Raw genomic sequence first — 21,794 nt, forward strand, 5'->3', positions numbered from 1 at the left:
TATGGTGAGGTTTTTAATGGATGTGGAAAATACCTCCTCTCAGGCTGATTTTTGAACTAGGGAATGAGGCATAACATGCACAATTTGTATTTAACACATAAAATGTATCATGTATTGCATTTTTCAGGCCTTTCCATCTAATATATTGCAGCAGGATTGTCCTGACACAACCTGTAACACAAAACAGCAGGGGTATGAAGATTATTCCCTAACTCAGAATTCTGATCACTGTGCAAGCCTGTTACACACATGAATCGGAATTTACCATCTAGCTCGAAACCAAGACCATAGTGTTCAAATATGCCTCATATCCTTGGCCTACAAGTGCAGAGGAGCACTAGGACACGAAGGCTTTTTGCTAAAAATCTGCTTTGAGAGTAAACAAATACTTAAATATTTTCCATAATGCTCTTTCTGGACTTTAAAGATCATACAAATGGAAGACTTCCATAAATAAATCACAGAGGGACAGATTACAATTTGTGCTGGTACAATTTTGCACAGACATTTTCAAATTACATAGATTGCACCTCTTCAAAGGAAAAAGAAATTGCGCTCATTTACCAGGGCAGAAATGTAATTTTACATCAGTAAGTGGAAAACAGAAACCAGTACAATTTAAAGCATTGATTACAAGTGTCTCTGTAATTTAGAACCATTTATCGCACTCTGCAGTTACCAGAAGTGGTAAGGTCTGCAGTGAGGAAAAAGTTTGATTAACACCTGGACATGCAGATTGCGGTAAAAAAAAACCACACCACATCAGCATGTTATGTTGCATTTTTCGGGTTAAACCAGTAATATGTGCTATTTATCATATCCCTTTTAATTCTGAACCTCTGGAGTGTCCGTTTTGAATGGTAAACATCCCCTACTCCGCTTGAGAACTCTTAATCAAAGTCTATTTAATTTGGCTGAAAGAGAGTACCTATTTAACAGGTAGCTCAAGCAATGTGTACATTCAGCGCGAGGATCAGTAAGTAAAGTATGTAGTCTACAACATGGCTCCCATTTGTCATTGTGTGATCTTTGTCAAGTCACACCAGCAGTTGATTTCTCGGGTACAGCACTACATTTAGGCTGGTGGTAGCAGGTGGGGCCCAATTGCACTCATTTTGGGGACTTAGAATTATTATGTTTCGCCATCAGACTTTGTCCCTGGACAAGAGAGAGAAAGGTACAAAATGGCAGAGGAAGACGAACAATCAGTGACTAAGGGATAAATCAGGTGTCTGAAGTCTCAGCGCACCCGCTGAGAGAGTCCACAGCACCAAGAGAGCCACTCACAGTTGAGGTATGGTATGGCACCCCTTGCCAAATCACTCCCTCGCCTCTTTTTGGGGAAGGATCCAATATGTAAGCCTTGGAGTCTCAGAGACCCCTCTGAGAGAGTCCACTGCGTAAATGGAACCTCTCACAACAGAGATGGGGAAATTATAGCACTTCCCCTGGGATCACAACTTACTGGACTTTGGACGCAGCATTGACTCGTTTACCGGTTTGTGTCCCCGTCACCCTCCTCCTCCTCTTTGCATGCTGTGTCTCTCACCCTCACCTCCTCTTTCCCTCCTTCATTCCCCGTCTACTTCCCATTCTCCTACACCCCTTCCCCTGAGTCTCTCCCCTTGCCTGCTTTTTCCCTTACGTATATGTCCTTATTGTCTATCTCGACCTTACATGAAACTATGTTGCCATGCTCTAACAACTGTGTAACCTTTATAGCGATGTCACCTGCAACTGTGGTCTGATACTCATGTAAAGCGTTCTGATACCTCCGGGTCTAACCAGCGCTATATAAAACCTTAAAATAATAAATAGGTGTGAAAAAAATCTTTAAGAGTAGACAAAGAAGCAAAGAGTGCCTGGTGGTGGATAAAATAAGCATGAGGTGGAATCCAGACCTTACAGTCTTGGAATTAGGCAACACTGATGTTCTGTAGCACCAGACATGGGCTAATGCATGAATGAATAATCAATTCTTAGACCACACCAACTGCTTAACCCTATCCATGCTGATGACGGAACCGCTCCGTCATCAGCTGCGGTGGCGCTGTGCTGATGACGGAGCGGTTCCGTCATGGCCCGGCCGCAGCGCCTGCGCGGCGCTGATTTTGCGCCTGCGCGGCGCGTTCTATTAAGCGGGCGGGGCCATGACGGAACAGCTCCGTCATGAGCACAGCTCAACCGCGGCTGGTGATGGAGCAGTTCCGTCACCAGCATGCGCCCTCTGCGTGGCCCCACCTGCCCCCTTAGCGCTGCGGCGGAACAGCCGCCGAAGCAATGTGGTTAAATAAGGGTGTCCTGGTGGTATGTAAACAAAGGCAAATTCAGCTAGTAGATAAACTATAAGATACACTTTAAGTCCCAATACTTATTGTTTTACAACTGAGCCCTGCTCTGGTGCATGAGCTCTTTGGTATGGTTTACCCTGACCGGGGGTGGGTGGAGTGCAGGGCCACTTGTTGTGATGGACCTACCAGTCCTTTCCTCAGGCCGCAGTATAAATCTTTTTAACCTTGCGAGAATCGTGCCCCTGTCCTCCTCCCTCTCACCAGAACTTAATGAGCCGCTACATTCTACACCAGGACTCTTTCCTTCATGTCTTTGCAGGGGCCCGCCCCCTCTCTCTGAGGACAGAAATTGACGCCAGAGGCGGCCACTTAATGATCTCCCCGTCACAATTTGCCCAGCATTTAATCTATTTGTTTTGCATTAAAAGCAAATTAGTCTGTATCTCAACATCTACCAATGTGCAGTGGACCGCTAAGCGCCACCTTCCATCTCCTCATGGGCGGCTTCATAGCTAGGAATTATGGCAGCACAACCCAGAGGATGTTTTTCAAACACAGGCTACACTCCTTCCCGTGCCAGCAGCTCTGTCGCAAGCTGTTGTGGGCGCCATTTTGTTTCTTCACTGGCTTAATTACCGTGAATCTCTTCAGGGCCGGCTCTAGGCTCATGGTGGCCCTGGGCATGGAGCGTAGGTAGGGGGCCCGGAAGAGGGGGTCCGGGCGGGGCGGGGCGGCGCGCAGGCCAGTAAAGAGGGGGGGTGGTCAGGGTGTTTAGAAGTGGAACAGAGCCGGAGGCCGCCAATCCCTGCCAGGGGCCACCACGCAAATATGTATCCATCCTCAGAGGATTAATATATTAAGGATATATATTGGCGTGGTGGCCCCTGGGGTTTGGTGGCCCTGTGCAGGCGCACAGCTTGCACATGCCTAAAGCCGGCCCTGATCTCTTGCTCGAGAACCAGATATCCCAGGGGCGTCGCTGATGATAATGCAGCAGGTATAGCGGGTCCAGGGGCGTGGGGGGCCACTTAGCCTCAATTTGGTACCTGTTTTTGACTCCCAAAACCATAGGTGTCAAGTTTTCAGATTGCTTATGTGTGACATTTCAATGTGTTAGTGTGCTTATGTGTGCCATTTCAATGCCTTATGTGTGACACTGTGAGGGACAGTTTATTGATAGTAGGTCGAAGCAAATATGCTCATATAATGAAATACATTTCGGAAATGGCCAACACAATGCTGCAGAGCTCCGAATGCTTTAGCCATGTCTCAATATTGCTAGAAAAATATGTGGGCCATAACCAACAACAACCAATACATTTTGCTACTTTTTCAAATGCATGTAGACTGAGTCGATTTCTTTTCATGGCTGCAAATGGAATAGTAAATGATGGCATGGGTGAAAAGCAATAACACTCACCATTTAATAAATTGCAAATATGCATGTGTTTTAATTGACACAGATATCTAGAAAAAAATCTGTAATATCTAACCCTGGGCGGGCGGCTACGTTCCGTGCACGGAGTGTGCGTAGGACCGGCTTCTACGCATTTTGCGTAGCAGGCGTAGAATCCGGCACTATGCACGCTCCGCAGACGGAGCGTAGCTGGCCGCCACCCGCCTCCCTCCCGCCCTCCCTAAATACTTTAAATTAAAAGTGTAAAAGAATTAAAAGGCACTTACCTTGCCCGCCGCTGCCCGCCGCGTCCCCGGGGCTCGCTATCTTCATGGCTTCCGTCTTGTGTATCTAATGCGCATGCGCGAGCGGCCGCGCATGCGCATTTCTCACGAGAAATGCGCATGCGCGGTCGCCCGCGCATGCGCATTAGATACACAAGACGGAAGCCATGAAGATAGCGAGCCCCGGGGACGCGGCGGGCAGCGGCGAGCAAGGTAAGTGCCTTTTAATTCTTTTACACTTTTAATTTAAAGTATTTAGGGAGGGCGGGAGGGAGGCCTGCGGTGCGTAGTGGGGCTACGCGGAGTGCGGAGGTGGGCGTAGTTTCTCGCCCACTTCACGTAGCTCCACGAAGCCCCACTACGCCCACTACGCCCAGGGTTAGTAATATCAGTATGTTAGGTATCAATCAATCAATCTGGATTTGTTCAGCGTGGCTGCTTCACCCGCGAGGATCTCAAGGCACTGTGGGGTCCTACTGCGGGATCCAATGCCTGTTCCTATTGGTTGTACAAAAGGGGGTGGTGATGGACGGAGCATCTGAACCAATCAAACAATCACACCCAGTCAAAAGATCTGGGTTTGATCCATCACCAATCTTTAGCCCACTCTGCCACCCCAATTCAGACATGGCTATATGCAAATCAGTCTGACCCTGTGCCTCATGGGAACAGTCCAGCCCGAACTGCCAAGCCATGCCTTCTCTGGACCGGAAACAAGCTTCCGAGGATCGGTTTCTGGCATTCCTGCCATCTTCAGCCCGGCTTGCTTGAATCCAGTGGCAAAGTGAGCAAGGGACTCACATCTGAGCATACCCTGCCACACTTATGGCGGCCAAAGAGGTACAAAAGGGGGTGGTGATGGACGGAGCATCTGAACCAATCAAACAATCACACCCAGTCAAAAGATCTGGGTTTGATCCATCACCGTTCTTTAGCCCACTCTGCCACCCCAGTTCAGACATGGCTATATGCAAATCAGTCTGACCCTGTGCCTCATGGGAACAGTCCAGCCCGAACTGCCAAGCCATGCCTTCTCTGGACCGGAAACAAGCTTCCGAGGACCGGTTTCTGGCATTCCAGACGTCTTCTGCCCGGCTTGCTTGAATCCAGTGGCAAAGTGAGCATCATCCCCTTTTGTATCGCTTTGTTCACCCTAAGTTGGCAGGGTATGCTCAGACGTGAGTCCCATGCTCACTTGGCCACTGGATTCAAGAAAGCCTGGCTGATGAGGATTATGAATCCGAAACTGGTCCCAGGATGCTTGTTTCTGGTCCAGGGAAGACATGGATTGGCAGTTCGGGCTGGACTGTTCCCATGAGGCACAGGGTCAGACTGATTTGCATATGGCCATGTCTGAACTGGGGTGGCTGAGTAGGCTAAAGAATGGTGATGGATTAAACCCAGATCAGTTGACTGGGGGTGAGTGTTTGATTTGCTCAAACGCTCCGTCCATCATCCCCTTTTGTATCGCTTTGTTCGCCCTAAGCTGGCAGGGTATGCTCAGACGTTATGTTATGTTATGTTTTGTTATGTTATGTTAACTCCATTTTTTAAGCGCACAGCTGCCCACAGTAAGGGGCGTCCCGGCGCTGCACCTGGAAAGGAACACAACACAAACAGGAAGAGAAAAAATCAACAGAGTGAGGGAAGTTAACAGCTATTAGGAAAAATACAAGTTTTTACAGCTTTCCTAAGTAACAGAAGGTCGTCAATGGCACGAATATGGGCAGGAAGGGAATTCCACAATTTAGGGGCAAGCACTCTGAAAGAGCGACCACCCGACCTGCTTCTCAGAAAACGAGGGACTACAGCTAGATTTTGTCAACAGGATCTCAACTGACGGGAGGGGGTGTAAGGGAGAATGAGATGCTACAAGATCTGAGGAGAAGCAAGTTTTAAAATCTTAAAAGAAAGACATAGAGTCTTAAATTCTATCCTCTGAAGCACAGGCAGCCAGTGGAGCTTGACAATAGTACTTCTAGCAGAACAAAATCTGGGAAGGCCAACTAAGGCCCTGGCTGCAGCGTTCTGAACACGCTGCAATCTCAGAATTTCGGCCTGATTGGCTCCAAGCAGCAATGAACTCGCATAGTCGAGCCTGGACAATATGACTGCCTGAATAATCAATTGTCGAGTCGAGGCATCAAAAAATTTCAACACAGGCCTAAGCCCACGTAAGATGCCAAAGCAGGTCGCAGCGACTTTTTTTGTGTGGCAGGAGAAACTGAGCGTTGAATCCAGCCAAACACCCAGATTCTTCACCTCAACGGCCGGGCTCGGGGTAGGGCCGAGGTCAACTGGCCACCACCTGTCACCCCAAAGGTTGCTCTGTTTGCCCACAATCAATATCTCGGTTTTTTTCGCATTGAGCTGCAGGCAATTAGCCGTCATCCATCCAGCCACCGCACTGAGACCCTCACAGAAATGAGAGGCCTCAAGGTCAGAGTTGCCACTAAGTGTCACCGCAAGCTGCGTGTCGTCAGCGTAGGACACCATAGTAAGGTCCCAACGCTTGGCGACAGCAGCCAGCGGCTGCACATAAAGATTGAAAAGCGTGGGGCTCAGTGCTGAACCCTGCGGAACTCCCTGTTCGATGAGGTGGGGTGTGGATTCAAAGGGAGGTGTAGAAACCCGAAAGCTACGATCAGAAAGAAATGATCGAAACCATTCCTGAGCTAGGCCCTTGACACCCGCCTCATCCAGCCGCTGCAGAAGTATTGCATGGGAAACAGTGTCAAAGGCGGCACTGAGATCTAAAAGTATCAGAGCCGCCGTTTGACCCGCATCCAGCACAGCGCGCATATGTTCAACCATGGAAAGAGAGCTGTCTCAGTGCTGTGCCCAGCACGGAAGCCATTCTGCGAAGGGTCTAGGATGTTAGCAGATTGTAAGTGACTGGACAGAATGCCATTAACATGGGCTTCTGTCACCTTCGCAGTCCACGGGAGGAGGGAGATGGGACGATAATTCTCGAGCTTTAGAGGGTCCAGCGACGTTTTTTTCAGGATGGGAGTGACAAGAGCTTGTTTCTATCTCAGGGGAACTTTGCCGAAGAGAGGGATAGAGTTATAAGATGACGAATGGGGGGGCAGGCAGAGGGCAGCAGAATCTTTAAATTGGCCAGGTCTAAGTGGATCCACAGGAGAACCAGATTTCACTTTAACTGCCAGTTTCTCAAACTCCTCCACCGAAAGAGCAGGGAGAGTTGAGAGAATCAAGTTGTTACTAAAAGTGGACATCGACTCCTCACTTATCAGCGTAGTACTAGGGAAGGAGCGATAGATGTTGGACACTTTTTCCACAAAAAAAGCTGCGAGAGCCTCACAGTGAGATGATGAACAGACCTCAGGCACAGACGTGAGTCCCTTGCTCACTTGGCCACTGGATTCAAGATAGCCTGGCTGATGAGGCTTATGAATCCGAAACCGGTCCCAGGATGCTTGTTTCCGGTCCAGGGAAGATATGGCTTGGCAGTTCGGGCTGGACTGTTCCCATGAGGCACAGGGTCAGACTGATTTGCATATGGCCATGTCTGAACTGGGGTGGCTGAGTGGGCTAAAGAATGGTGATGGATTAAACCCAGATCAGTTGACTGGGGGTGAGTGTTTGATTTGCTCAAACGCTCCGTCCATCATCCCCTTTTGTATCGCTTTGTTCGCCCTAAATTGGCAGGGTATGCTCAGACGTGAGTCCCTTGCTCACTTGGCCACTGGATTCAAGATAGCCTGGCTGATGAGGATTATAAATCCGAAACCGGTCCCAGGATGCTTGTTTCCGGTCCAGGGAAGACATGGCTTGGCAGTTCGGGCTGGACTGTTCCCATGAGGCACAGGGTCAGACTGATTTGCATATGGCCATGTGTGAACTGGGGTGGCTGAGTGGGCTAAAGAATGGTGAGGGATTAAACCCAGATCAGTTGACAGGGGGTGAGTGTTTGATTTGCTCAAACGCTCCGTCCATCATCCCCTTTTGTATCGCTTTGTTCGCCCTAAGTTGGCAGGGTATGCTCAGTCGTGAGTCCCTTGCTCACTTGGCCACTGGATTCAAGATAGCCTGGCTGATGAGGATTATGAATCCGAAACCGGTCCCAGGATGCTTGTTTCCGGTCCAGGGAAGACATGGCTTGGCAGTTCGGGCTGGACTGTTCCCATGAGGCACAGGGTCAGACTGATTTGCATATGGCCATGTCTGAACTGGGGTGGCTGAGTGGGCTAAAGAATGGTGATGGATTAAACCCAGATCAGTTGACTGGGGGCGAGTGTTTGATTTGCTCAAACGCTCCGTCCATCATCCCCTTTTGTATCGCTTTGTTCGCCCTAAGTTGGCAGGGTATGCTCAGACGTGAGTCCCTTGCTCACTTGGCCACTGGATTCAAGATAGCCTGGCTGATGAGGATTATGAATCCGAAACCGGTCCCAGGATGCTTGTTTCCGGTCCAGGGAAGACATGGCTTGGCAGTTCGGGCTGGACTGTTCCCATGAGGCACAGGGTCAGACTGATTTGCATATGGCCATATCTGAACTGGGGTGGCTGAGTGGGCTAAAGAATGGTGATGGATTAAACCCAGATCAGTTGACTCGGGGTGAGTGTTTGATTTGCTCAAACGCTCCGTCCATCATCCCCTTTTGTATCGCTTTGTTCGCCCTAAGTTGGCAGGGTATGCTCAGAGGTGAGTCCCTTGCTCACTTGGCCACTGGATTCAAGATAGCCTGGCTGATGAGGATTATGAATCCGAAACCGGTCCCAGGATGCTTGTTTCCGGTCCAGGGAAGACATGGCTTGGCAGTTCGGGCTGGACTGTTCCCATGAGGCACACGGTCAGACTGATTTGCATATGGCCATGTCTGAACTGGGGTGGCTGTGTGGGCTAAAGAATGGTGATGGATTAAACCCAGATCAGTTGACTGGGGGTGAGTGTTTGATTTGCTCAAACGCTCCGTCCATCATCCCCTTTTGTATCGCTTTGTTCGCCCTAAATTGGCAGGGTATGCTCAGACATGAGTCCCTTGCTCCCTTGGCCACTGGATTCAAGATAGCCTGGCTGATGAGGATTATGAATCCGAAACCGGTCCCAGGATGCTTGTTTCCGGTACAGGGAAGACATGGCTTGGCAGTTCGGGCTGGACTGTTCCCATGAGGCACAGGGTCAGACTGATTTGCATATGGCCATGTCTGAACTGGGGTGGCTGAGTGGGCTAAAGAATGGTGATGGATTAAACCCAGATCAGTTGACTGGGGGTGAGTGTTTGATTTGCTCAAACGCTCCGTCCATCATCTCCTTTTGTATCGCTTTGTTCGCCCTAAGTTGGCAGGGTATGCTCAGACGTGAGCCCCTTGCTCACTTGGCCACTGGATTCAAGATAGCCTGGCTGATGAGGATTATGAATCCGAAACCGGTCCCAGGATGCTTGTTTCCGGTCCAGGGAAGACATGGCTTGGCAGTTCGGGCTGGACTGTTCCCATGAGGCACAAGGTCAGACTGATTTGCATATGGCCATGTCTGAACTGGGGTGGCTGAGTGGGCTAAAGAATGGTGATGGATTAAACCCAGATCAGTTGACTGGGGGTGAGTGTTTGATTTGCTCAAACGCTCCGTCCATCATCCCCTTTTGTATCGCTTTGTTTGCCCTAAATTGGCAGGGTAAGCTCAGACGTGAGCCCCTTGCTCACTTGGCCACTGGATTCAAGATAGCCTGGCTGATGAGGATTATGAATCCGAAACCGGTCCCAGGATGCTTGTTTCCGGTCCAGGGAAGACATGGCTTGGCAGTTCGGGCTGGACTGTTCCCATGAGGCACAGGGTCAGACTGATTTGCATATGGCCATGTCTGAACTGGGGTGGCTGAGTGGGCTAAAGAATGGTGATGGATTAAACCCAGATCAGTTGACTGGGGGTGAGTGTTTGATTTGCTCAAACGCTCCGTCCATCATCCCCTTTTGTATCGCTTTGTTCGCCCTAAATTGGCAGGGTATGCTCAGACGTGAGTCCCTTGCTCACTTGGCCACTGGATTCAAGATAGCCTGGCTGATGAGGATTATGAATCCGAAACCGGTCCCAGGATGCTTGTTTCCGGTCCAGGGAAGACATGGCTTGGCAGTTCGGGCTGGACTGTTCCCATGAGGCACAGGGTCAGACTGATTTGCATATGGCCATGTCTGAACTGGGGTGGCTGAGTGGGCTAAAGAATGGTGATGGATTGAACCCAGATCAGTTGACTGGGGGTGAGTGTTTGATTTGCTCAAACTCTCCGTCCATCATCCCCTTTTGTATCGCTTTGTTCGCCCTAAGTTGGCAGGGTATGCTCAGACGTGAGTCCCTTGCTCACTTGGCCACTGGATTCAAGATAGCCTGGCTGATGAGGATTATGAATCCGAAACCAGTCCGAGGATGCTTGTTTCCGGTCCAGGGAAGACATAGCTTGGCAGTTCGGGCTGGACTGTTCCCATGAGGCACAGGGTCAGACTGATTTGCATATGGCCATGTCTGAACTGGGGTGGCTGAGTGGGCCAAAGAATGGTGATGGATTAAACCCAGATCAGTTAACTGGGGGTGAGTGTTTGATTTGCTCAAACGCTCCGTCCATCATCCCCTTTTGTATCGCTTTGTTCCTATTGGTTGAACATCCAGGTCTTGCAGTCTTTCCTGTACTTTTATAGCGACGGCGTAGGGGGAGGGCATTCCAAGTTTCTGTGAAGAAAGGTAACTATGCCATTAAGCCAAAATCTATCTGATAATTTTTTCAACCAGGAGTTGTACATGTTTGTTTAGTCTGCATCCATAGGCAAAGGCAAAGATCATGCTATTCAGCTCTAAGGTTCTATTAAATTAAGTCTCTGCGAGGCAGGGCTACAAACCCCCACCAGCAAAATCCTATCTTATCAGAAAATGTGCCAGATCTAGTAGGAGCAATTATAATATTTAATCAGCTTCTGCAGACCAAAAATGTTAATTCAACCCCAAAACAGCTTGCAGGAATAAAAAACATTTATGGACACATTCCAAGGTTTTTTAACACACAGACAGAAAGAAAGACAAATGCCTCGAAGCAAGTCAACAGCACTACAACATTCTGTTTGTGACTGCATCACTAGAGTATTAAACAGTCTATGGAAAAAAGTAGTGAAGCACTTTCCAATGGCGAAGACGTCGCATTCCTCCTCCCCTGGGCCTCCATTCACCAGACACCCATCTCCGGAGTTTTCCAATTCAAAACACTGCCCGCACCATCCTGTTACCAGCAAGCAACCGGCCCTGCCCTGTGTCCCAGCCCCCTGGGTATAGGAGCACTGGACATAGCAACAATAACAAAATGCTCTCATTTGTCAGGTAGAGGGAAATAATAAATAAACAGGGACGGCGTTGACATCACTTAATATCTGCGCACCTACATTAAAAAAAATGTACTTGACCTTGTGTAATGTAACTGGCACGTTTGTAAAGCGCTTCAATACCTTTAGGTAGTTTAGTTTGTGTTCTATAAAAAATGCCACCAAAAATTAATCTGACCTTGTGTAATATAACTACCGCTCATGTAAAGTGAACCACTACCTTCAGGTTGCTCAAGTTCACATTATTTGACAACATGGGAGGAAGTAGGAGGGATGAATGCTGCTCCCATTTGTCAAATAGAGAAGAAATAATTAATAAACAGGGATGGCATCAGCACACTTAAAAACAAAGAAATTTACTTGACCTTGTGCAATGTAGCTGGCGCTTTTGTAAAGCGCTTCATTACCTTTGGGTTAGTCGAGTTTGCGCTCTATTAAAATGCCCCAAACATGAATCTGACATTTGGTAATGTAACTAGCACTCATGTAAAGTGCTCTGACACCTTTGGGTCACTCGACTTTATAATATATAAACAAGCATCGGAGAAAATGCAACGGGAGTTGTCCAAGCCCTGCCATTAACTGTGCTGCACGTTTGGGCTTCTGAAGGTCCGGTACCCGAGGCTTGCTAAAGCAACAAGCAGCGAAGCAGGAGGCTTTTGGTGGAAATCCTTGCACTTTGAAGTCAGAGAAGATTAAAGAGGCGATTTAAAAAACAGCATCTCAAGCGTCATTACATTTCATCTCGGTATTTGAACGAGATAGGTTGATTAAGTTACGGGCTCAGAAGCTGAACCACTGAAGAAAGGCAAACAGTGACACGAGCAGGAATCAAAGAAATAAATAGTGCCCCAAATGAACACATAAACACATAAGCATAATGTTAACAGTAATTGGGAAGTGCTCTGGGGGAGGAAACCAAACAAAAAAGGGGGGGGACAATGAGGAAGGATTAACCACTAGCAACCAAGCATTTTTGAACGACAATTGAAGGGACGAATAAAAAAGCAATGGGTGGGCTGTAAGCCCACAGAGTGAATAAAGCATGCCTAGAAGAGACAGCGTATGTGCTGCCTAAGTGTGACCTAAAAATAGCATGATTAGAAACCTCCCTCTATCCTCTTTTTAGAGCATGGCACTGGTATCGACACTGTCTGCCACAGACTGGATACCATCAACTTTTGACATACTTTGTTCAGCAGGATAGTTTGTGAGCTAGTTTGTGAGCTTAAAGCTCCATCCAGCCTTTCTGAAGCAGAGAAAGTTAGAGCCTGGGAGCCTCTGACCTTGACAACACCTCTCCATGGTCTCTGAGCAGCAGCTGAATGATAATAAAGCTATGTTAGCTTCTGGAATAATTTAACTCAATAGAGCTCAGGGCTGTACTTTAGTAGTGCTCTTAGCAATCGTCGGAGCGTGAGGAAAGCAGCTGAAACATGTGTGACAATTTGAGCACATGCGGTGATAGGGGGAAATTTACCAAATTTGCGTTAGTTTAACCCCCAATGCGAAATACTTGACAGGGTGGCAAACCAAGACGAGGAGGGCCCAAAACCCTTGCTTGCGTTCAGTCCAATGACGCCCTTACTAAGCCACTGACAGCGCAGCCACAAAATGATCATGTTTAATGCGCCTGAACAGCAATGTCATATACAAAAAAAACGGGCATCAGCAAAGCTAACACCCTTAGTAATAGCAATGTTGAATACCAGGAACAGATTTACTAAGATGTCCTACTACGTAGCAAAGCATCCAAAGTTGCAGCGCTGCGTTGCATGAGAGGGAGAGAGTATGAGAGTACTATATCTACTAAGAGAAGACTCAGTCCTGCTCTCTCTCTAGAGCGCGTGCACACTCAGGCTTCTAAGCGCTGCACACACACTTTTGCACAAAAGTGCAAAGGTATCTGCGAAATGTCTAGCATATGTTTTGTATTGGAAAGGTACAATTCCAGTACAAAATAGTATGCCTAGACAAACTATAAAACTTTTCACACTTTGGATGTTTTAGTACGGTACAGCACACATGCAAAGTCGGAAATGTTTGGAGAAATAAAAGCATTTCTTCTTTTTATGTCTACCTCAAGAGGGTTTTGCGAGAGCAAAACCTGGCTACTATTGTTAGTAGATAGAGTTTTGCATTAAAAACCATGGGTGGTTGCATGGGAATGCTCGTGTACATTCCATGAAATGCCCCCTTGATGCAAAGCAGTGGAAAGTGCTGCTCTACTTTACCGTCATTTATAATTCAAATGATTCTGTAAAAATTACTTAAATAGTATTATTTTGGAATTCAAAATAGAGGCCAATATAAGGTTCCCTTGATGTGCATGTAATGGAAATACTAAACACTCATCTACACTGGTCCACATCAAGTGGTTTATATATTACATCAATGAAAACAGTAGAAAACATACTTGGTGCTCCACAAAATACAAATATGTGACAGCACAGCGCTCGAGAGGAGTGAAAACTGAAATGAACATTAAATAAAAACAGCAATAACAAAGGTATGTATGACGGTACAACGCGTGGTATTACCACGCGTACCGTTACAACGCAGGTTTTACAACGCAAGTCGTTACAACGACTTGCGTTGGGGGGCGCTGGGTAGTGAATAGTTTAATTTACTATTCCAACCCCAGTCCCCGTAGATAGTAGGGAAGGTGTTGGATAGTAAATTAAACCATTCCCTATCTTAGAGCGCCCCCCCAGCGCAATTCGTTGTAACGAATTGCGTTGTAAAAGTTGCGTGGTAATGGTACCACGTTGTAAAAGTTTCGTGGTAAAGGATGTTCCCCATAACAAAGTCAAGTCAATGCCTAATTTGAAGAGCCCTTTACTCCTGATGTGGTGGGCGCTGTCTATTGAGGATTATTTTACCCCAAAAGGTTTTGACCAGAGTAGCATCCATAATTTGAATGCTCAAGGAGCTTTTTTCTATGCACAACCGGACACTGGTTTGCATCTTCCAAAGGCGGTCCTTGGTGCCTTTATTTGGAGATTTATTTTACCAGTGCAATAAGCTCTACCTTGATTGGAGGGTGTTTCCTGCTAGGGAGGGGGCATAGGAGAGACCACCACAGGCCCCAGAGACACTCGCGGCAGCTGCTGCCCACGTCACTGTTCTTGCGCCCGGAGACGCTTATTTGTTTTGCTTGGGGCTCCTGATGCACTGGACGCCCATGTCACTGCTAAGAAGGGGGCAGAGGAGAGACCAAGGCCCCAAAGACACTTGCAGCAGCCACAGCCCACGCCACTGTTCTCGTGTCCGTATGCGCTTATTTGTTTTGCTTGGGGCACCCGCTGCGTGGGGTGCCCGTGTCACTGCTTAGGGGGGGGGCAGAGGAGAGACCACAGGCCCCAGACCAGTGTTAGAAGTGGGCGGGAACGGAAGGGCACAGCATGCCCCTACTTTTAAAAATTATGCTAGTCCGTTCCCCTACTTCTTGTTTTTAAAAAAAGCGTACCTGGAACTTTATTTTTCTGCCTGTGTGGTGCAACGTGCACATTGAGGAAGGCCTCTGCAGTGTGCCCGACCTCCTCCGCTTCCCCTCTGTGTCTAGGGGCCTGCAGAGTAACACTGAAAGGGCCATCAGTGTAGCATAGCGCGAAAACGGCTATCTCTGATGGCCCGTGATTCACATCTCATTTTGTGAGGCCGCTGCCTGCCTGCCCCCACTGGTCACATCAGGATATTATTTAGGTGTCACGCAGACCGACGGACGCCAGATGGGAAAGAAGAAAAGGGCTTCACTGAGGACTTTGTGACTTGCTATACATCAGCTCTCCAGCCAGCCAGAACTGAAAAGCTGACCCAGCCCCACCAGCCTCTGCTGGAAATTCTTCTCCGTGCCTGCCCAGAGGTCAGGTCCTCGGCCCCTCCTTTACAGCTCTGCTCTTTTCTCTGTACCATGGCCTGCAAGAGGAGCATGGACTGCCTCTGAAGTTGAACTCCACAAGCATCAAGTAAGTTGGGAAAATAAAATACCTGGTGCATTTTTTTTTAAATAAATGGAAAATGTCGAATGTCTTATCTGCTGTGTTTTTATGTAATTTGTTTTCAATGTGTAGTGCCCAGTAGTGCGGGTGTGTAGATATGTGTCTAATGGGCTGGGTAACATGAGCGTTATTTTATGTTAATGTCTATAGTGTGCCTGGTTAATTGCACAAAGCAGCTTGGGAAACTTAAGGTGCATTACGAATTTAGAAGTACCTAAATATGTCCCTATGTGGGTGCACACAAGTAAAAAACATATACATGCATGAAGAAATACAAACATGAGTAAGGAAATGAATGCACGTCTACACAGATAGCGCTTTAAGTGCGTCACTACTCATAATAGCGCTTTAAGTGCGTCGCTACTCATGGACTCAAGGAGCCGTTGCCCATAGACACCATGAAAGCCCATTCTTCAGGCGGTGTGCCCTGTGGGTGCCCCTATAAACCCAGGGCCTGAGACAAGGAGTAAGCTGTCTCAAGCAGCATGATCTATATTATGTGACCTTTTCTTTCCTGTTGCTGATTGTAAGCAGTATCCTGTTTCTTAAAAGATCCTTTCTTTAAGCCTTTGAGATGTCCCTTAAATGACACTTTAAAAATGTATATGACGATGCAGTCAGTGTGATGTCTCATAATTGACCCCTTTCCAGTAAATTGGGCTATCCTCAAAAGAAGAAGTCTGGGCACTAATTACACATTTTAATACAAGTAATATTGTCTTCAAATCTGACCCGATTCAATTTTGTTCAAAGATTCTCAAGAGAATATTACTTTAAAGCTGACAAATGTTTGCAAATATTTTTTGTTTTGTAGTGCCTGGAACAATATCAACATGCATTGGCTTAGGCAATAGGTCTCGTTTTTGGGTCCTTATAAGTATTTAGTTATGCAGCACAATATCCTTGGTGCAACAACATCAACTGTTGTATGGCTAAACACTTATAAGGCCCTGAAGGCGAGACCTATTGGCTATGCCAATGCTTGTTCTATCTTGCACTCACTCTTCAACATTCGGTATCACATTCTCACTCGCACTCACTCACACTTTTTCCCACTCTGATTACCTCATTCTAACTTACAGTGTCACTTACTCTATGTGACTCATTCTCACTCACTTTCTTTCACCTTCATCCGCATACACTCTTTCACTCATGCTCGGTTACATTCAGGCACTCAATCATTTGCACCTACATTTACTTACTCGCACTCATTCTTCTTTGCAGGACACTTGAATACATATTTGCTATACTATGTTTGAGCAGCTAGTTGGCTAACATGAATATGAAGGAGCCCTTGTGGGTTTCCGTGAGTCAGATCAGATTCTCTAGAAGAGTTCCTTTGTGTTCTGAGCCCTGTTTGACACATATGTACAGGAGGAGCCCTATATTCATGTCCTCAATGTTTGAGACACAAAAATACTCATTGATTTCTGAACAGTGAGAGTAAAAGCGTTAAGGTAACATGTCATTCCTGCTTATATTTTGCATGCTAAACATAATCCTGCATTCCCTATGAGTGTTTGCTTTTTCCAGAATGTTGTTACTTTTTTTCAGGCAGTGCATACTTTGAAATGAGAAACATAAAGGTGTTTATAATGGGGCAGAATTGGGTTGTAGCTGAAGACAGTGCGAGTTTCACTCAATGGGGCAGAAGGGTGTTTGGTGGGGGTAGGATGTGGCACTATGGCCAGAGCTACAGAATTTGGAACAGGGGAACCTGGTTCATCCTTCATGCCTAGTCCATCAGACCACTCCTGAGGGAGTACATTCCCATGATAGACCTTAGAAGGCCCCACTGGACCTTAGAAGCCCTGGTCACTTAGCACCAGCAGGTGAACTCTACCGGTGGCCAGTGTTGGTTAACCTTGAAGCCCTGTCCACCACAATCCATACTGAAGTTCACCTCCAGTCTTGCGGGCAGGCCTACAAAGCAGCACACCCTAGAGCAGCAGTGACTTTGTCACTGAGGACACAGGACCCTTGAGGCCAGTCCACCTCACCCATTGGTGCCTCCATTGGTCTTGTTCCAGTAGTACGAATGCAACTCACCAGGGATTTGCAATGCAGAATTTGCATGCACACCAGACAAAGGAGCATGTTTTCAAGGGCCTTGCGTCATGCTTACACCTTGCTATGTGGTACATGCAGAATGCAAAGCTCCAAGTCATGTTGTTAAAAGCCACGTAAAGCCACTTTGCATGTCTTTAAACAACTTCATAGATATTGAGTAGTGCAACGCAGCACAAACTGCTGCATTGCTTTACTGTGTGCAAGGGAGGTGTTGCGGTAGGTGTTGCATGGGAGATTGGTTTTGTAACTGGGGACTGGTTTTGCAGCAATGCTGCAAAATCGGCCCCCAGTAACAAAACCAGCAGAACTGTGCACCATTATGACTCACTCTTAAAAATGCATAAATTACGGCAGAGTTCCTTGTAAACCCAGTAGTTTTCCTGCAACAATAAAAGACTCACACGCAACCCCCATGGTTTTTGATGAATTCACAGATTTACAAGGACCTGTAATCCTGGGAATGCGTCAGAATCTTGCGCTGCCCCAGGGGAGGCATAACTAGGAGAAATATCTATATTTCTCCTTGTTTTTTCCTCTTTCAAAGTGTGCTTTATTCTGCAGCACACATAGAAAGAGGAAAAAGCCTCTCAAGATACTTTTTGTGCAGGATGGTGCCCCTTCCTGCAAAAAAGCAATCCTGCATGCAACGGAGGCACCCTTGCACCATGGGGCAAGTGTGCCTGCCTTGGCGCTAGGCTGTCAAAATGGCGCCAGCGCTGGGGGGAAAAGACAGGAATGCACCATATTGGATAAATACCGTGCATTCTTGCCCTTTCCCTGTGATACAGGACAGTGCAGCAAAGTAACTTGCTGTGCTGCTCAGCGCCACCATTCCCATAAATATGCCCCTAAACTCACAAACTTCTTGGTCTCTCTGCTTCATACACAAGCACTTTTAGCATGTTCTGCCTGCTTTGGGGCCACTGCAATTATGCAGCAATGGAGGACAACATTATGTTGCAGTGTTGACTAAATTGTGCAGCAAAAAAGACTGCAGTGTTATGTAGTACATTTTCTGATACTTTATTATTTTTACATTTTTACACATACTAACAGTCTCTGGAAAGCTTTCGCCTCATTCATCCCAGTGTAACATGCAAATGCAGCGGTGACAAAGGTGACCAGTCAACCTTTGCACACGGCCTTCCACTTCACAGCAACACAATTCACGTTGTTTAGTAACTTTTGCTCCGTTAAACAACTGATATATTAAACCTCAAATAAACAGGTTTATCGATTGTTTGAATTAAATAGCGTTATAAGCCATAAAGAAGGCTATCTTAGCGACAAATATCTGTTTATGTTACCTCCATGTCTCTTTAAGTTTCGTGATCGTGATCCGACAATAGTCAACCCTCCAAAGTCTCCTGAGTTTCTTGCAGCCTAGTTTGGACTCCCTCAAGGAACTACAAGGGGCTGACAGAGTAGTTCTTGTTTTGTTGACCACTCTATATGGCACAATATCATAAAGTACATCCTCAACCCAGGTCATATTGCCTGCATACCTCTCCTTTGCCAAAACTAATGTCACAACAGGCTTATTCTGTTTTAGCCATTGTATTAGGTCTGGAATAAATAGTTTGGCTATTGGACGCAACTTCTTATACTATTCTGATGGTCCTGCACATGTCTGAGTTTGTGACAAACCCAGGGCATGTAGAGCCTGAAAGGAACCAGCCGGTGATCTGACAAGAGTAAAGGGATGGCATCTCTGGACTCTGTAAGATTTACAGCTGCAAAGATCAAATCTAGCGTATGCCCTTTAAGGTGCATTTCACCTGATGGCAACAAGTACAAATTCAAACTAACCATGCCGTCAAAGATCATCTCTGCTGCAGGGCTAAGAGGATTGTCTGCCCATATATTAAAGTTGCTCACTACAAGCACGTTTATGTGTTTTAGGGTGAGTGGAAGTACCAGGTCTAAGAAGGGATCACAGAAGTGTTATAAAGTCCCTGGGAGCAGTAGAAAATCAGGCCACTTAGTGGGGCTGTGTTTTAGGAAAATAAAGCCTAGGAGTTCCACTGAAGCCAACTATGGTGTTTGAAGCTCCTTCAGGGTAAACATATACCTATGTCTATCATAACTCATAAGTTCCAACTGAATATTCAATATGGTGTGAAATGTAATAATTAGTGTTATTTGAATGATAAATTACTCAACAAAATAGAACACATATGTATTAGGACTGAATATGTGGTTGCAGTGTTTATTCACAGGTGAATATGTTATTGTTTAAGGACACTTTTGTATGTATGAAAACAAGTTTAAACAAGCATTTACAATGCAACGGTTTCGCCTTTGTAAAAGTGCTACATAGTGAAATGGTTCGGATACAGGACATAAAGAGAGTGTGCAGCCATCAACAGAAACAAGTCACATGTTAGAAGATAACACCTACAAAAAATTCACCTTGCATAATGATTGATAGATGCCAGCACAGTGTGTTAAATAAAGCATCCTATGGTGTAACTAAACCCAACGCATTTGGTAAATAGAAATATCCTTGAACCATACAATGGAAGGCAACCAAAACGTGAAACTAGCTGTGCTACTTAAAACATGAGGGTATGGGGATTCCCACCAATCAAATAAGTCTTACTCAGTTTAATCAATACATGAAAGCATATGTGAAATGGGAGTATAGGGCCCCAAGCCTGTGGCAACATAAGCATGCCACATCCCACAACATCCGCCAATATCTGAATGTGAGGTCTAGGCCTGGAACAATAAATGTATGGGGGGCATTCAGACCAACAAATAGGTACATGGGTGCTTCATTGCCTTTCTGATGAAGCCCATGGACCTGTACCAATGGCAGACCCAAATCAATTGAGAGTTGAGGGGACCTATGACAATACAAACTTTGCAGCACTTTAGTCCTGTACCAACTGCTGTGCGAGAGCATCCAGGTCCTGTCACTACATGCACTGCAACCCTTCCCTTCAGAGTTGTGCGAAAAGCACGGGGCCCTGTCTAGACTGGGATAAGGGGTTTCAAATGGCCACAGACAATAGTATTAGGTACCACCTAAGGCCAGTGGTAAGGACTGCATGGGTGCTCCAGCTCATGAACCAATGATGGGTACCATTGGCCTGTTCCAACAGTGCACACAAGTACAATCTGTTCTGTGCCTGTTGAACGGTACACCCAGACCCAGGTCATTTAGGGATACTGAAGCCCCAGGACATGAGCCAAGTGACTCATGGGAAACGACCACCAGCCTACATATACGCTACCTATAAAAAAAGCTGGTCTGCACACTGTGGAATTGAGAATACCCAGAACCTCAGCCAATGGGCTATCCCAAAACAAGGCAAATGATTTTAAATAGTTCTACTATAAAGACTAGGGTTTTCGAGATCCACAGTTTGGGAAGCACTGCCCTGGAAGACGTCTACATCTAGTTAAACACCCGCATCCCTCTGGAGTAGGGGTTTACTAACCTACTATGCAGCGCACCCCATTAATTAAAATAACCAGGCTGGGATCACAAAAAGACAAAAGAATAATAATTTTCCTTGAATAGCTAAAATTGTCAAAATTCATCGTTAGGCAACACATTGTAATGGGGCTGGGGGACATTCTTTACAAGACGTGTACTTTTAAATCCTTATTCTGCATAGATGTAGTGTAAAATGCTGAAAGTGAGCAAAGCAGATCAAGGGTTGAGAACGTCGATAAATTATGGGGAGAGGAAGGTGTGTCAAAATGATGCTCATGTGTATCACACATTAGAATTTAACATTACATTACAAAGGTACCAATGATATTGGCTTGTTGTTCTCTTAAATGTATCCTGTATGGACAAAAGGCCACAGGTTTTAAGGGAGAGTTATTTGGCATATTTAACATTGTATACTTTGCTGCTGATTTTACTGCAGTACTTATCCTTCTGCAGGAAAACTGGAATTGATTGCGAAGTATGTCACAGTGGTTACATTAGGAACGCTCTTTGGGGTAAAGGGGGGGCACAGTCTGCCGAATAAGAAATGGGATCCGTGAAAGAAGAAACAGTTCACTCTCAAGGGCGCAAACACCCCACCATTTTAAACATGTAAACACAATTACAGCCCGATGTTTGCAGCCTGCCAGTGTGGGCTGCCTCGCATTCCTTTTGGTTACTTTTTGTCGTAATCGTTTGCACTGCAACTAAAGAAAAGGGCAACAAAGGGACACCGGAGGAACGGGTCAGGTTTACAAATAAAGCCTCAACACTTACCCTGCAAGTGACGCCCGTCACATAAGCGCCCGGATCTCGGAGTGGGAGGTGGAGGCCTCTGCGCCCGGCTCACTGATGACGCAGACCAACAGAGGAGGAGGCAGCAGTGAAGATAGAAGATGGACAAGGCTTTGGCCGCCCTTTTGGAATAGAAACAAGGCAGCCTCACGGTGATACGAACATTGCTACTCAACTCAATAA

This window comes from Lissotriton helveticus, chromosome 9, assembly GCF_964261635.1.
Source record: "Lissotriton helveticus chromosome 9, aLisHel1.1, whole genome shotgun sequence".
In the NCBI taxonomy this organism is placed as follows: domain Eukaryota; kingdom Metazoa; phylum Chordata; class Amphibia; order Caudata; family Salamandridae; genus Lissotriton; species Lissotriton helveticus.